Source organism: Leiobunum rupestre, chromosome 1, assembly GCF_980474605.1.
Source record: "Leiobunum rupestre chromosome 1, qqLeiRupe1.1.hap1, whole genome shotgun sequence".
Lineage (NCBI taxonomy): Eukaryota > Metazoa > Arthropoda > Arachnida > Opiliones > Sclerosomatidae > Leiobunum > Leiobunum rupestre.
This window is the reverse complement of record NC_143384.1, coordinates 65,303,961-65,319,255: the sequence shown is the minus strand read 5'-3', so window position 1 is coordinate 65,319,255 and position 15,295 is coordinate 65,303,961. Positions and strand designations below refer to the sequence as shown.

The window sequence follows — 15,295 nt, the reverse complement described above, 5'->3', positions numbered from 1 at the left end:
AATGTTGGTGACAGTGACCAATTGTCATCTCTATCAATGCCAGACGAACGTCGGTAAATAGTTTAATTTTTGGATTTCGAATTACATAACTTCCGTTTTTTTTCAAGGTCACGAATATATCCTTAATCAGATCGGCCGAACGTTTCTTAAGTTCAAATTAAAGGAACGGCTTTCAAGCTGCGGCTCTACCCCGGACCGTTAAATGATTTGTTTAAGGTTCTCCAGACTAAGCAAATTGAGCGTTTCTCAAAGCGGAAAAGACGTTACATTGCCGTTAGTTATAAAACTGACAACGAATAAAAAATCGCTACATTTACCCGCCCGAACTGGGGCTCGAACCCAGGACCGTTAGGTTAAAAGCCTAACGCTCTACCGACTGAGCTATCCGGGCTCTGCCGTATTCTATCTTCATGAAAAATGTGGTAATGGACGAGACATTTATTCTCTCCAGTTAATATAACATTTTAACCATATTTCGTTAGGGACGTTCTAACGATTGAAAGGTCGCAACTCGAGAAGCGTCGTTGACTGGGAGGAGTGGCGTCCTCTTGTAATCCAGCGTCTTGGAAGTCGGAATTCGAGGATGGTGTGAGGGTGGAGACTCTGATGATCATCACGCTGTGGAGATTTAACGTCCGCTCGAAGTTTACCGTCAATATGGTGCGCTCGGGGGAGCTCGAAGTGAACCAGGTTTCTTAACGAGGTACGTAGCGGCTTAGGGCAGAAATGCAGCAAGCAAAAGTACCCGCGGAAAACCGTCGTAGGGTTGCGTTTAAGAGCAGGGTTTGATTATCAGACCACCCAAGAAAGTCAAACTCGATTCTTTTGGCTTTTGTTTAAACTAACATGAAAAAGAGTTGCTATGAAAAAGAAAAAAACGGGAATATTTTTTGAAAACAAAACTTTTTTTTAAAAATTCCATTATCGCCGACGATAAATAATGTTGGTGACAGTGACCAATTGTCATCTCTATCAATGCCAGACGAACGTCGGTAAATAGTTTAATTTTTGGATTTCGAATTACATAACTTCCGTTTTTTTTCAAGGTCACGAATATATCCTTAATCAGATCGGCCGAACGTTTCTTAAGTTCAAATTAAAGGAAAGGCTTTCAAGCTGCGGCTCTACCCCGGACCGTTAAATGATTTGTTTAAGGTTCTCCAGACTAAGCAAATTGAGCGTTTCTCAAAGCGGAAAAGACGTTACATTGCCGTTAGTTATAAAACTGACAACGAATAAAAAATCGCTACATTTACCCGCCCGAACTGGGGCTCGAACCCAGGACCGTTAGGTTAAAAGCCTAACGCTCTACCGACTGAGCTATCCGGGCTCTGCCGTATTCTATCTTCATGAAAAATGTGGTAATGGACGAGACATTTATTCTCTCCAGTTAATATAACATTTTAACCATATTTCGTTAGGGACGTTCTAACGATTGAAAGGTCGCAACTCGAGAAGCGTCGTTGACTGGGAGGAGTGGCGTCCTCTTGTAATCCAGCGTCTTGGAAGTCGGAATTCGAGGATGGTGTGAGGGTGGAGACTCTGATGATCATCACGCTGTGGAGATTTAACGTCCGCTCGAAGTTTACCGTCAATATGGTGCGCTCGGGGGAGCTCGAAGTGAACCAGGTTTCTTAACGAGGTACGTAGCGGCTTAGGGCAGAAATGCAGCAAGCAAAAGTACCCGCGGAAAACCGTCGTAGGGTTGCGTTTAAGAGCAGGGTTTGATTATCAGACCACCCAAGAAAGTCAAACTCGATTCTTTTGGCTTTTGTTTAAACTAACATGAAAAAGAGTTGCTATGAAAAAGAAAAAAACGGGAATATTTTTTGAAAACAAAACTTTTTTTTTAAAAATTCCATTATCGCCGACGATAAATAATGTTGGTGACAGTGACCAATTGTCATCTCTATCAATGCCAGACGAACGTCGGTAAATAGTTTAATTTTTGGATTTCGAATTACATAACTTCCGTTTTTTTTCAAGGTCACGAATATATCCTTAATCAGATCGGCCGAACGTTTCTTAAGTTCAAATTAAAGGAAAGGCTTTCAAGCTGCGGCTCTACCCCGGACCGTTAAATGATTTGTTTAAGGTTCTCCAGACTAAGCAAATTGAGCGTTTCTCAAAGCGGAAAAGACGTTACATTGCCGTTAGTTATAAAACTGACAACGAATAAAAAATCGCTACATTTACCCGCCCGAACTGGGGCTCGAACCCAGGACCGTTAGGTTAAAAGCCTAACGCTCTACCGACTGAGCTATCCGGGCTCTGCCGTATTCTATCTTCATGAAAAATGTGGTAATGGACGAGACATTTATTCTCTCCAGTTAATATAACATTTTAACCATATTTCGTTAGGGACGTTCTAACGATTGAAAGGTCGCAACTCGAGAAGCGTCGTTGACTGGGAGGAGTGGCGTCCTCTTGTAATCCAGCGTCTTGGAAGTCGGAATTCGAGGATGGTGTGAGGGTGGAGACTCTGATGATCATCACGCTGTGGAGATTTAACGTCCGCTCGAAGTTTACCGTCAATATGGTGCGCTCGGGGGAGCTCGAAGTGAACCAGGTTTCTTAACGAGGTACGTAGCGGCTTAGGGCAGAAATGCAGCAAGCAAAAGTACCCGCGGAAAACCGTCGTAGGGTTGCGTTTAAGAGCAGGGTTTGATTATCAGACCACCCAAGAAAGTCAAACTCGATTCTTTTGGCTTTTGTTTAAACTAACATGAAAAAGAGTTGCTATGAAAAAGAAAAAAACGGGAATATTTTTTGAAAACAAAACTTTTTTTTTCAAAATTCCATTATCGCCGACGATAAATAATGTTGGTGACAGTGACCAATTGTCATCTCTATCAATGCCAGACGAACGTCGGTAAATAGTTTAATTTTTGGATTTCGAATTACATAACTTCCGTTTTTTTTCAAGGTCACGAATATATCCTTAATCAGATCGGCCGAACGTTTCTTAAGTTCAAATTAAAGGAAAGGCTTTCAAGCTGCGGCTCTACCCCGGACCGTTAAATGATTTGTTTAAGGTTCTCCAGACTAAGCAAATTGAGCGTTTCTCAAAGCGGAAAAGACGTTACATTGCCGTTAGTTATAAAACTGACAACGAATAAAAAATCGCTACATTTACCCGCCCGAACTGGGGCTCGAACCCAGGACCGTTAGGTTAACAGCCTAACGCTCTACCGACTGAGCTATCCGGGCTCTGCCGTATTCTATCTTCATGAAAAATGTGGTAATGGACGAGACATTTATTCTCTCCAGTTAATATAACATTTTAACCATATTTCGTTAGGGACGTTCTAACGATTGAAAGGTCGCAACTCGAGAAGCGTCGTTGACTGGGAGGAGTGGCGTCCTCTTGTAATCCAGCGTCTTGGAAGTCGGAATTCGAGGATGGTGTGAGGGTGGAGACTCTGATGATCATCACGCTGTGGAGATTTAACGTCCGCTCGAAGTTTACCGTCAATATGGTGCGCTCGGGGGAGCTCGAAGTGAACCAGGTTTCTTAACGAGGTACGTAGCGGCTTAGGGCAGAAATGCAGCAAGCAAAAGTACCCGCGGAAAACCGTCGTAGGGTTGCGTTTAAGAGCAGGGTTTGATTATCAGACCACCCAAGAAAGTCAAACTCGATTCTTTTGGCTTTTGTTTAAACTAACATGAAAAAGAGTTGCTATGAAAAAGAAAAAAACGGGAATATTTTTTGAAAACAAAACTTTTTTTTTCAAAATTCCATTATCGCCGACGATAAATAATGTTGGTGACAGTGACCAATTGTCATCTCTATCAATGCCAGACGAACGTCGGTAAATAGTTTAATTTTTGGATTTCGAATTACATAACTTCCGTTTTTTTTCAAGGTCACGAATATATCCTTAATCAGATCGGCCGAACGTTTCTTAAGTTCAAATTAAAGGAAAGGCTTTCAAGCTGCGGCTCTACCCCGGACCGTTAAATGATTTGTTTAAGGTTCTCCAGACTAAGCAAATTGAGCGTTTCTCAAAGCGGAAAAGACGTTACATTGCCGTTAGTTATAAAACTGACAACGAATAAAAAATCGCTACATTTACCCGCCCGAACTGGGGCTCGAACCCAGGACCGTTAGGTTAACAGCCTAACGCTCTACCGACTGAGCTATCCGGGCTCTGCCGTATTCTATCTTCATGAAAAATGTGGTAATGGACGAGACATTTATTCTCTCCAGTTAATATAACATTTTAACCATATTTCGTTAGGGACGTTCTAACGATTGAAAGGTCGCAACTCGAGAAGCGTCGTTGACTGGGAGGAGTGGCGTCCTCTTGTAATCCAGCGTCTTGGAAGTCGGAATTCGAGGATGGTGTGAGGGTGGAGACTCTGATGATCATCACGCTGTGGAGATTTAACGTCCGCTCGAAGTTTACCGTCAATATGGTGCGCTCGGGGGAGCTCGAAGTGAACCAGGTTTCTTAACGAGGTACGTAGCGGCTTAGGGCAGAAATGCAGCAAGCAAAAGTACCCGCGGAAAACCGTCGTAGGGTTGCGTTTAAGAGCAGGGTTTGATTATCAGACCACCCAAGAAAGTCAAACTCGATTCTTTTGGCTTTTGTTTAAACTAACATGAAAAAGAGTTGCTATGAAAAAGAAAAAAACGGGAATATTTTTTGAAAACAAAACTTTTTTTTTAAAAATTCCATTATCGCCGACGATAAATAATGTTGGTGACAGTGACCAATTGTCATCTCTATCAATGCCAGACGAACGTCGGTAAATAGTTTAATTTTTGGATTTCGAATTACATAACTTCCGTTTTTTTTCAAGGTCACGAATATATCCTTAATCAGATCGGCCGAACGTTTCTTAAGTTCAAATTAAAGGAAAGGCTTTCAAGCTGCGGCTCTACCCCGGACCGTTAAATGATTTGTTTAAGGTTCTCCAGACTAAGCAAATTGAGCGTTTCTCAAAGCGGAAAAGACGTTACATTGCCGTTAGTTATAAAACTGACAACGAATAAAAAAACGCTACATTTACCCGCCCGAACTGGGGCTCGTACCCAGGACCGTTAGGTTAAAAGCCTAACGCTCTACCGACTGAGCTATCCGGGCTCTGCCGTATTCTATCTTCATGAAAAATGTGGTAATGGACGAGACATTTATTCTCTCCAGTTAATATAACATTTTAACCATATTTCGTTAGGGACGTTCTAACGATTGAAAGGTCGCAACTCGAGAAGCGTCGTTGACTGGGAGGAGTGGCGTCCTCTTGTAATCCAGCGTCTTGGAAGTCGGAATTCGAGGATGGTGTGAGGGTGGAGACTCTGATGATCATCACGCTGTGGAGATTTAACGTCCGCTCGAAGTTTACCGTCAATATGGTGCGCTCGGGGGAGCTCGAAGTGAACCAGGTTTCTTAACGAGGTACGTAGCGGCTTAGGGCAGAAATGCAGCAAGCAAAAGTACCCGCGGAAAACCATCGTAGGGTTGCGTTTAAGAGCAGGGTTTGATTATCAGACCACCCAAGAAAGTCAAACTCGATTCTTTTGGCTTTTGTTTAAACTAACATGAAAAAGAGTTGCTATGAAAAAGAAAAAAACGGGAATATTTTTTGAAAACAAAACTTTTTTTTAAAAATTAAATTATCGCCGACGATAAATAATGTTGGTGACAGTGACCAATTGTCATCTCTATCAATGCCAGACGAACGTCGGTAAATAGTTTAATTTTTGGATTTCGAATTACATAACTTCCGTTTTTTTTCAAGGTCACGAATATATCCTTAATCAGATCGGCCGAACGTTTCTTAAGTTCAAATTAAAGGAACGGCTTTCAAGCTGCGGCTCTACCCCGGACCGTTAAATGATTTGTTTAAGGTTCTCCAGACTAAGCAAATTGAGCGTTTCTCAAAGCGGAAAAGACGTTACATTGCCGTTAGTTATAAAACTGACAACGAATAAAAAAACGCTACATTTACCCGCCCGAACTGGGGCTCGTACCCAGGACCGTTAGGTTAAAAGCCTAACGCTCTACCGACTGAGCTATCCGGGCTCTGCCGTATTCTATCTTCATGAAAAATGTGGTAATGGACGAGACATTTATTCTCTCCAGTTAATATAACATTTTAACCATATTTCGTTAGGGACGTTCTAACGATTGAAAGGTCGCAACTCGAGAAGCGTCGTTGACTGGGAGGAGTGGCGTCCTCTTGTAATCCAGCGTCTTGGAAGTCGGAATTCGAGGATGGTGTGAGGGTGGAGACTCTGATGATCATCACGCTGTGGAGATTTAACGTCCGCTCGAAGTTTGCCGTCAATATGGTGCGCTCGGGGGAGCTCGAAGTGAACCAGGTTTCTTAACGAGGTACGTAGCGGCTTAGGGCAGAAATGCAGCAAGCAAAAGTACCCGCGGAAAACCATCGTAGGGTTGCGTTTAAGAGCAGGGTTTGATTATCAGACCACCCAAGAAAGTCAAACTCGATTCTTTTGGCTTTTGTTTAAACTAACATGAAAAAGAGTTGCTATGAAAAAGAAAAAAACGGGAATATTTTTTGAAAACAAAACTTTTTTTTAAAAATTAAATTATCGCCGACGATAAATAATGTTGGTGACAGTGACCAATTGTCATCTCTATCAATGCCAGACGAACGTCGGTAAATAGTTTAATTTTTGGATTTCGAATTACATAACTTCCGTTTTTTTTCAAGGTCACGAATATATCCTTAATCAGATCGGCCGAACGTTTCTTAAGTTCAAATTAAAGGAAAGGCTTTCAAGCTGCGGCTCTACCCCGGACCGTTAAATGATTTGTTTAAGGTTCTCCAGACTAAGCAAATTGAGCGTTTCTCAAAGCGGAAAAGACGTTACATTGCCGTTAGTTATAAAACTGACAACGAATAAAAAATCGCTACATTTACCCGCCCGAACTGGGGCTCGAACCCAGGACCGTTAGGTTAACAGCCTAACGCTCTACCGACTGAGCTATCCGGGCTCTGCCGTATTCTATCTTCATGAAAAATGTGGTAATGGACGAGACATTTATTCTCTCCAGTTAATATAACATTTTAACCATATTTCGTTAGGGACGTTCTAACGATTGAAAGGTCGCAACTCGAGAAGCGTCGTTGACTGGGAGGAGTGGCGTCCTCTTGTAATCCAGCGTCTTGGAAGTCGGAATTCGAGGATGGTGTGAGGGTGGAGACTCTGATGATCATCACGCTGTGGAGATTTAACGTCCGCTCGAAGTTTACCGTCAATATGGTGCGCTCGGGGGAGCTCGAAGTGAACCAGGTTTCTTAACGAGGTACGTAGCGGCTTAGGGCAGAAATGCAGCAAGCAAAAGTACCCGCGGAAAACCGTCGTAGGGTTGCGTTTAAGAGCAGGGTTTGATTATCAGACCACCCAAGAAAGTCAAACTCGATTCTTTTGGCTTTTGTTTAAACTAACATGAAAAAGAGTTGCTATGAAAAAGAAAAAAACGGGAATATTTTTTGAAAACAAAACTTTTTTTTTAAAAATTCCATTATCGCCGACGATAAATAATGTTGGTGACAGTGACCAATTGTCATCTCTATCAATGCCAGACGAACGTCGGTAAATAGTTTAATTTTTGGATTTCGAATTACATAACTTCCGTTTTTTTTCAAGGTCACGAATATATCCTTAATCAGATCGGCCGAACGTTTCTTAAGTTCAAATTAAAGGAAAGGCTTTCAAGCTGCGGCTCTACCCCGGACCGTTAAATGATTTGTTTAAGGTTCTCCAGACTAAGCAAATTGAGCGTTTCTCAAAGCGGAAAAGACGTTACATTGCCGTTAGTTATAAAACTGACAACGAATAAAAAAACGCTACATTTACCCGCCCGAACTGGGGCTCGTACCCAGGACCGTTAGGTTAAAAGCCTAACGCTCTACCGACTGAGCTATCCGGGCTCTGCCGTATTCTATCTTCATGAAAAATGTGGTAATGGACGAGACATTTATTCTCTCCAGTTAATATAACATTTTAACCATATTTCGTTAGGGACGTTCTAACGATTGAAAGGTCGCAACTCGAGAAGCGTCGTTGACTGGGAGGAGTGGCGTCCTCTTGTAATCCAGCGTCTTGGAAGTCGGAATTCGAGGATGGTGTGAGGGTGGAGACTCTGATGATCATCACGCTGTGGAGATTTAACGTCCGCTCGAAGTTTACCGTCAATATGGTGCGCTCGGGGGAGCTCGAAGTGAACCAGGTTTCTTAACGAGGTACGTAGCGGCTTAGGGCAGAAATGCAGCAAGCAAAAGTACCCGCGGAAAACCATCGTAGGGTTGCGTTTAAGAGCAGGGTTTGATTATCAGACCACCCAAGAAAGTCAAACTCGATTCTTTTGGCTTTTGTTTAAACTAACATGAAAAAGAGTTGCTATGAAAAAGAAAAAAACGGGAATATTTTTTGAAAACAAAACTTTTTTTTAAAAATTAAATTATCGCCGACGATAAATAATGTTGGTGACAGTGACCAATTGTCATCTCTATCAATGCCAGACGAACGTCGGTAAATAGTTTAATTTTTGGATTTCGAATTACATAACTTCCGTTTTTTTTCAAGGTCACGAATATATCCTTAATCAGATCGGCCGAACGTTTCTTAAGTTCAAATTAAAGGAACGGCTTTCAAGCTGCGGCTCTACCCCGGACCGTTAAATGATTTGTTTAAGGTTCTCCAGACTAAGCAAATTGAGCGTTTCTCAAAGCGGAAAAGACGTTACATTGCCGTTAGTTATAAAACTGACAACGAATAAAAAACCGCTACATTTACCCGCCCGAACTGGGGCTCGAACCCAGGACCGTTAGGTTAAAAGCCTAACGCTCTACCGACTGAGCTATCCGGGCTCTGCCGTATTCTATCTTCATGAAAAATGTGGTAATGGACGAGACATTTATTCTCTCCAGTTAATATAACATTTTAACCATATTTCGTTAGGGACGTTCTAACGATTGAAAGGTCGCAACTCGAGAAGCGTCGTTGACTGGGAGGAGTGGCGTCCTCTTGTAATCCAGCGTCTTGGAAGTCGGAATTCGAGGATGGTGTGAGGGTGTAGACTCTGATGATCATCACGCTGTGGAGATTTAACGTCCGCTCGAAGTTTACCGTCAATATGGTGCGCTCGGGGGAGCTCGAAGTGAACCAGGTTTCTTAACGAGGTACGTAGCGGCTTAGGGCAGAAATGCAGCAAGCAAAAGTACCCGCGGAAAACCATCGTAGGGTTGCGTTTAAGAGCAGGGTTTGATTATCAGACCACCCAAGAAAGTCAAACTCGATTCTTTTGGCTTTTGTTTAAACTAACATGAAAAAGAGTTGCTATGAAAAAGAAAAAAACGGGAATATTTTTTGAAAACAAAACTTTTTTTTTCAAAATTCCATTATCGCCGACGATAAATAATGTTGGTGACAGTGACCAATTGTCATCTCTATCAATGCCAGACGAACGTCGGTAAATAGTTTAATTTTTGGATTTCGAATTACATAACTTCCGTTTTTTTTCAAGGTCACGAATATATCCTTAATCAGATCGGCCGAACGTTTCTTAAGTTCAAATTAAAGGAAAGGCTTTCAAGCTGCGGCTCTACCCCGGACCGTTAAATGATTTGTTTAAGGTTCTCCAGACTAAGCAAATTGAGCGTTTCTCAAAGCGGAAAAGACGTTACATTGCCGTTAGTTATAAAACTGACAACGAATAAAAAATCGCTACATTTACCCGCCCGAACTGGGGCTCGAACCCAGGACCGTTAGGTTAACAGCCTAACGCTCTACCGACTGAGCTATCCGGGCTCTGCCGTATTCTATCTTCATGAAAAATGTGGTAATGGACGAGACATTTATTCTCTCCAGTTAATATAACATTTTAACCATATTTCGTTAGGGACGTTCTAACGATTGAAAGGTCGCAACTCGAGAAGCGTCGTTGACTGGGAGGAGTGGCGTCCTCTTGTAATCCAGCGTCTTGGAAGTCGGAATTCGAGGATGGTGTGAGGGTGGAGACTCTGATGATCATCACGCTGTGGAGATTTAACGTCCGCTCGAAGTTTACCGTCAATATGGTGCGCTCGGGGGAGCTCGAAGTGAACCAGGTTTCTTAACGAGGTACGTAGCGGCTTAGGGCAGAAATGCAGCAAGCAAAAGTACCCGCGGAAAACCGTCGTAGGGTTGCGTTTAAGAGCAGGGTTTGATTATCAGACCACCCAAGAAAGTCAAACTCGATTCTTTTGGCTTTTGTTTAAACTAACATGAAAAAGAGTTGCTATGAAAAAGAAAAAAACGGGAATATTTTTTGAAAACAAAACTTTTTTTTTAAAAATTCCATTATCGCCGACGATAAATAATGTTGGTGACAGTGACCAATTGTCATCTCTATCAATGCCAGACGAACGTCGGTAAATAGTTTAATTTTTGGATTTCGAATTACATAACTTCCGTTTTTTTTCAAGGTCACGAATATATCCTTAATCAGATCGGCCGAACGTTTCTTAAGTTCAAATTAAAGGAAAGGCTTTCAAGCTGCGGCTCTACCCCGGACCGTTAAATGATTTGTTTAAGGTTCTCCAGACTAAGCAAATTGAGCGTTTCTCAAAGCGGAAAAGACGTTACATTGCCGTTAGTTATAAAACTGACAACGAATAAAAAAACGCTACATTTACCCGCCCGAACTGGGGCTCGTACCCAGGACCGTTAGGTTAAAAGCCTAACGCTCTACCGACTGAGCTATCCGGGCTCTGCCGTATTCTATCTTCATGAAAAATGTGGTAATGGACGAGACATTTATTCTCTCCAGTTAATATAACATTTTAACCATATTTCGTTAGGGACGTTCTAACGATTGAAAGGTCGCAACTCGAGAAGCGTCGTTGACTGGGAGGAGTGGCGTCCTCTTGTAATCCAGCGTCTTGGAAGTCGGAATTCGAGGATGGTGTGAGGGTGGAGACTCTGATGATCATCACGCTGTGGAGATTTAACGTCCGCTCGAAGTTTACCGTCAATATGGTGCGCTCGGGGGAGCTCGAAGTGAACCAGGTTTCTTAACGAGGTACGTAGCGGCTTAGGGCAGAAATGCAGCAAGCAAAAGTACCCGCGGAAAACCATCGTAGGGTTGCGTTTAAGAGCAGGGTTTGATTATCAGACCACCCAAGAAAGTCAAACTCGATTCTTTTGGCTTTTGTTTAAACTAACATGAAAAAGAGTTGCTATGAAAAAGAAAAAAACGGGAATATTTTTTGAAAACAAAACTTTTTTTTAAAAATTAAATTATCGCCGACGATAAATAATGTTGGTGACCGTGACCAATTGTCATCTCTATCAATGCCAGACGAACGTCGGTAAATAGTTTAATTTTTGGATTTCGAATTACATAACTTCCGTTTTTTTTCAAGGTCACGAATATATCCTTAATCAGATCGGCCGAACGTTTCTTAAGTTCAAATTAAAGGAACGGCTTTCAAGCTGCGGCTCTACCCCGGACCGTTAAATGATTTGTTTAAGGTTCTCCAGACTAAGCAAATTGAGCGTTTCTCAAAGCGGAAAAGACGTTACATTGCCGTTAGTTATAAAACTGACAACGAATAAAAAACCGCTACATTTACCCGCTCGAACTGGGGCTCGAACCCAGGACCGTTAGGTTAAAAGCCTAACGCTCTACCGACTGAGCTATCCGGGCTCTGCCGTATTCTATCTTCATGAAAAATGTGGTAATGGACGAGACATTTATTCTCTCCAGTTAATATAACATTTTAACCATATTTCGTTAGGGACGTTCTAACGATTGAAAGGTCGCAACTCGAGAAGCGTCGTTGACTGGGAGGAGTGGCGTCCTCTTGTAATCCAGCGTCTTGGAAGTCGGAATTCGAGGATGGTGTGAGGGTGGAGACTCTGATGATCATCACGCTGTGGAGATTTAACGTCCGCTCGAAGTTTACCGTCAATATGGTGCGCTCGGGGGAGCTCGAAGTGAACCAGGTTTCTTAACGAGGTACGTAGCGGCTTAGGGCAGAAATGCAGCAAGCAAAAGTACCCGCGGAAAACCGTCGTAGGGTTGCGTTTAAGAGCAGGGTTTGATTATCAGACCACCCAAGAAAGTCAAACTCGATTCTTTTGGCTTTTGTTTAAACTAACATGAAAAAGAGTTGCTATGAAAAAGAAAAAAACGGGAATATTTTTTGAAAACAAAACTTTTTTTTAAAAATTCCATTATCGCCGACGATAAATAATGTTGGTGACAGTGACCAATTGTCATCTCTATCAATGCCAGACGAACGTCGGTAAATAGTTTAATTTTTGGATTTCGAATTACATAACTTCCGTTTTTTTTCAAGGTCACGAATATATCCTTAATCAGATCGGCCGAACGTTTCTTAAGTTCAAATTAAAGGAAAGGCTTTCAAGCTGCGGCTCTACCCCGGACCGTTAAATGATTTGTTTAAGGTTCTCCAGACTAAGCAAATTGAGCGTTTCTCAAAGCGGAAAAGACGTTACATTGCCGTTAGTTATAAAACTGACAACGAATAAAAAAACGCTACATTTACCCGCCCGAACTGGGGCTCGTACCCAGGACCGTTAGGTTAAAAGCCTAACGCTCTACCGACTGAGCTATCCGGGCTCTGCCGTATTCTATCTTCATGAAAAATGTGGTAATGGACGAGACATTTATTCTCTCCAGTTAATATAACATTTTAACCATATTTCGTTAGGGACGTTCTAACGATTGAAAGGTCGCAACTCGAGAAGCGTCGTTGACTGGGAGGAGTGGCGTCCTCTTGTAATCCAGCGTCTTGGAAGTCGGAATTCGAGGATGGTGTGAGGGTGTAGACTCTGATGATCATCACGCTGTGGAGATTTAACGTCCGCTCGAAGTTTACCGTCAATATGGTGCGCTCGGGGGAGCTCGAAGTGAACCAGGTTTCTTAACGAGGTACGTAGCGGCTTAGGGCAGAAATGCAGCAAGCAAAAGTACCCGCGGAAAACCATCGTAGGGTTGCGTTTAAGAGCAGGGTTTGATTATCAGACCACCCAAGAAAGTCAAACTCGATTCTTTTGGCTTTTGTTTAAACTAACATGAAAAAGAGTTGCTATGAAAAAGAAAAAAACGGGAATATTTTTTGAAAACAAAACTTTTTTTTAAAAATTCCATTATCGCCGACGATAAATAATGTTGGTGACAGTGACCAATTGTCATCTCTATCAATGCCAGACGAACGTCGGTAAATAGTTTAATTTTTGGATTTCGAATTACATAACTTCCGTTTTTTTTCAAGGTCACGAATATATCCTTAATCAGATCGGCCGTACGTTTCTTAAGTTCAAATTAAAGGAAAGGCTTTCAAGCTGCGGCTCTACCCCGGACCGTTAAATGATTTGTTTAAGGTTCTCCAGACTAAGCAAATTGAGCGTTTCTCAAAGCGGAAAAGACGTTACATTGCCGTTAGTTATAAAACTGACAACGAATAAAAAACCGCTACATTTACCCGCCCGAACTGGGGCTCGAACCCAGGACCGTTAGGTTAAAAGCCTAACGCTCTACCGACTGAGCTATCCGGGCTCTGCCGTATTCTATCTTCATGAAAAATGTGGTAATGGACGAGACATTTATTCTCTCCAGTTAATATAACATTTTAACCATATTTCGTTAGGGACGTTCTAACGATTGAAAGGTCGCAACTCGAGAAGCGTCGTTGACTGGGAGGAGTGGCGTCCTCTTGTAATCCAGCGTCTTGGAAGTCGGAATTCGAGGATGGTGTGAGGGTGTAGACTCTGATGATCATCACGCTGTGGAGATTTAACGTCCGCTCGAAGTTTACCGTCAATATGGTGCGCTCGGGGGAGCTCGAAGTGAACCAGGTTTCTTAACGAGGTACGTAGCGGCTTAGGGCAGAAATGCAGCAAGCAAAAGTACCCGCGGAAAACCATCGTAGGGTTGCGTTTAAGAGCAGGGTTTGATTATCAGACCACCCAAGAAAGTCAAACTCGATTCTTTTGGCTTTTGTTTAAACTAACATGAAAAAGAGTTGCTATGAAAAAGAAAAAAACGGGAATATTTTTTGAAAACAAAACTTTTTTTTAAAAATTCCATTATCGCCGACGATAAATAATGTTGGTGACAGTGACCAATTGTCATCTCTATCAATGCCAGACGAACGTCGGTAAATAGTTTAATTTTTGGATTTCGAATTACATAACTTCCGTTTTTTTTCAAGGTCACGAATATATCCTTAATCAGATCGGCCGTACGTTTCTTAAGTTCAAATTAAAGGAAAGGCTTTCAAGCTGCGGCTCTACCCCGGACCGTTAAATGATTTGTTTAAGGTTCTCCAGACTAAGCAAATTGAGCGTTTCTCAAAGCGGAAAAGACGTTACATTGCCGTTAGTTATAAAACTGACAACGAATAAAAAACCGCTACATTTACCCGCCCGAACTGGGGCTCGAACCCAGGACCGTTAGGTTAAAAGCCTAACGCTCTACCGACTGAGCTATCCGGGCTCTGCCGTATTCTATCTTCATGAAAAATGTGGTAATGGACGAGACATTTATTCTCTCCAGTTAATATAACATTTTAACCATATTTCGTTAGGGACGTTCTAACGATTGAAAGGTCGCAACTCGAGAAGCGTCGTTGACTGGGAGGAGTGGCGTCCTCTTGTAATCCAGCGTCTTGGAAGTCGGAATTCGAGGATGGTGTGAGGGTGTAGACTCTGATGATCATCACGCTGTGGAGATTTAACGTCCGCTCGAAGTTTACCGTCAATATGGTGCGCTCGGGGGAGCTCGAAGTGAACCAGGTTTCTTAACGAGGTACGTAGCGGCTTAGGGCAGAAATGCAGCAAGCAAAAGTACCCGCGGAAAACCATCGTAGGGTTGCGTTTAAGAGCAGGGTTTGATTATCAGACCACCCAAGAAAGTCAAACTCGATTCTTTTGGCTTTTGTTTAAACTAACATGAAAAAGAGTTGCTATGAAAAAGAAAAAAACGGGAATATTTTTTGAAAACAAAACTTTTTTTTAAAAATTCCATTATCGCCGACGATAAATAATGTTGGTGACAGTGACCAATTGTCATCTCTATCAATGCCAGACGAACGTCGGTAAATAGTTTAATTTTTGGATTTCGAATTACATAACTTCCGTTTTTTTTCAAGGTCACGAATATATCCTTAATCAGATCGGCCGTACGTTTCTTAAGTTCAAATTAAAGGAACGGCTTTCAAGCTGCGGCTCTACCCCGGACCGTTAAATGATTTGTTTAAGGTTATCCAGACTAAGCAAATTGAGTGTTTCTCAAAGCGGAAAAGACGT

At 42.2% G+C, this 15,295-nt stretch overlaps 27 non-coding genes across 27 annotated transcripts; 16 read left to right on the top strand and 11 right to left on the bottom strand.

The window, feature by feature from the left end:
* Positions 1–318: 318 nt before the first annotated feature.
* TRNAK-UUU (transfer RNA lysine (anticodon UUU)) lies at positions 319–391 on the bottom strand. Its single transcript has one exon. It is a non-coding gene; the product is annotated as a tRNA-Lys (tRNA).
* Positions 392–527: 136 nt separating this feature from the next.
* On the top strand, positions 528–826 carry LOC149965446 (signal recognition particle RNA). Its single transcript, XR_016473651.1, has one exon.
* A 431-nt stretch (positions 827–1,257) lies between these two features.
* On the bottom strand, positions 1,258–1,330 carry TRNAK-UUU (transfer RNA lysine (anticodon UUU)). Its single transcript has one exon. It is a non-coding gene; the product is annotated as a tRNA-Lys (tRNA).
* A 136-nt stretch (positions 1,331–1,466) lies between these two features.
* Positions 1,467–1,765, top strand: LOC149965444 (signal recognition particle RNA). The gene has a single exon (XR_016473650.1).
* A 432-nt stretch (positions 1,766–2,197) lies between these two features.
* On the bottom strand, positions 2,198–2,270 carry TRNAK-UUU (transfer RNA lysine (anticodon UUU)). Its single transcript has one exon. It is a non-coding gene; the product is annotated as a tRNA-Lys (tRNA).
* A 136-nt stretch (positions 2,271–2,406) lies between these two features.
* Positions 2,407–2,705, top strand: LOC149965442 (signal recognition particle RNA). The gene has a single exon (XR_016473649.1).
* A 432-nt stretch (positions 2,706–3,137) lies between these two features.
* Positions 3,138–3,210, bottom strand: TRNAN-GUU (transfer RNA asparagine (anticodon GUU)). Its single transcript has one exon. It is a non-coding gene; the product is annotated as a tRNA-Asn (tRNA).
* A 136-nt stretch (positions 3,211–3,346) lies between these two features.
* Positions 3,347–3,645, top strand: LOC149965440 (signal recognition particle RNA). The gene has a single exon (XR_016473648.1).
* Positions 3,646–4,077: 432 nt separating this feature from the next.
* On the bottom strand, positions 4,078–4,150 carry TRNAN-GUU (transfer RNA asparagine (anticodon GUU)). Its single transcript has one exon. It is a non-coding gene; the product is annotated as a tRNA-Asn (tRNA).
* Positions 4,151–4,286: 136 nt separating this feature from the next.
* LOC149965438 (signal recognition particle RNA) lies at positions 4,287–4,585 on the top strand. Its single transcript, XR_016473647.1, has one exon.
* Positions 4,586–5,226: 641 nt separating this feature from the next.
* Positions 5,227–5,525, top strand: LOC149965437 (signal recognition particle RNA). Its single transcript, XR_016474066.1, has one exon.
* Positions 5,526–6,165: 640 nt separating this feature from the next.
* LOC149965436 (signal recognition particle RNA) lies at positions 6,166–6,464 on the top strand. The gene has a single exon (XR_016474115.1).
* Positions 6,465–6,895: 431 nt separating this feature from the next.
* Positions 6,896–6,968, bottom strand: TRNAN-GUU (transfer RNA asparagine (anticodon GUU)). Its single transcript has one exon. It is a non-coding gene; the product is annotated as a tRNA-Asn (tRNA).
* Positions 6,969–7,104: 136 nt separating this feature from the next.
* Positions 7,105–7,403, top strand: LOC149965434 (signal recognition particle RNA). Its single transcript, XR_016473645.1, has one exon.
* Positions 7,404–8,044: 641 nt separating this feature from the next.
* Positions 8,045–8,343, top strand: LOC149965433 (signal recognition particle RNA). Its single transcript, XR_016474064.1, has one exon.
* A 431-nt stretch (positions 8,344–8,774) lies between these two features.
* On the bottom strand, positions 8,775–8,847 carry TRNAK-UUU (transfer RNA lysine (anticodon UUU)). Its single transcript has one exon. It is a non-coding gene; the product is annotated as a tRNA-Lys (tRNA).
* A 136-nt stretch (positions 8,848–8,983) lies between these two features.
* On the top strand, positions 8,984–9,282 carry LOC149965431 (signal recognition particle RNA). Its single transcript, XR_016473059.1, has one exon.
* Positions 9,283–9,714: 432 nt separating this feature from the next.
* TRNAN-GUU (transfer RNA asparagine (anticodon GUU)) lies at positions 9,715–9,787 on the bottom strand. The gene has a single exon. It is a non-coding gene; the product is annotated as a tRNA-Asn (tRNA).
* Positions 9,788–9,923: 136 nt separating this feature from the next.
* LOC149965429 (signal recognition particle RNA) lies at positions 9,924–10,222 on the top strand. The gene has a single exon (XR_016473644.1).
* A 641-nt stretch (positions 10,223–10,863) lies between these two features.
* LOC149965428 (signal recognition particle RNA) lies at positions 10,864–11,162 on the top strand. Its single transcript, XR_016474063.1, has one exon.
* A 431-nt stretch (positions 11,163–11,593) lies between these two features.
* On the bottom strand, positions 11,594–11,666 carry TRNAK-UUU (transfer RNA lysine (anticodon UUU)). Its single transcript has one exon. It is a non-coding gene; the product is annotated as a tRNA-Lys (tRNA).
* A 136-nt stretch (positions 11,667–11,802) lies between these two features.
* LOC149965426 (signal recognition particle RNA) lies at positions 11,803–12,101 on the top strand. The gene has a single exon (XR_016473643.1).
* Positions 12,102–12,741: 640 nt separating this feature from the next.
* On the top strand, positions 12,742–13,040 carry LOC149965425 (signal recognition particle RNA). Its single transcript, XR_016473058.1, has one exon.
* A 431-nt stretch (positions 13,041–13,471) lies between these two features.
* Positions 13,472–13,544, bottom strand: TRNAK-UUU (transfer RNA lysine (anticodon UUU)). Its single transcript has one exon. It is a non-coding gene; the product is annotated as a tRNA-Lys (tRNA).
* Positions 13,545–13,680: 136 nt separating this feature from the next.
* LOC149965423 (signal recognition particle RNA) lies at positions 13,681–13,979 on the top strand. Its single transcript, XR_016473057.1, has one exon.
* A 431-nt stretch (positions 13,980–14,410) lies between these two features.
* TRNAK-UUU (transfer RNA lysine (anticodon UUU)) lies at positions 14,411–14,483 on the bottom strand. The gene has a single exon. It is a non-coding gene; the product is annotated as a tRNA-Lys (tRNA).
* A 136-nt stretch (positions 14,484–14,619) lies between these two features.
* On the top strand, positions 14,620–14,918 carry LOC149965421 (signal recognition particle RNA). The gene has a single exon (XR_016473055.1).
* The last annotated feature ends 377 nt before the right edge of the window (positions 14,919–15,295 follow it).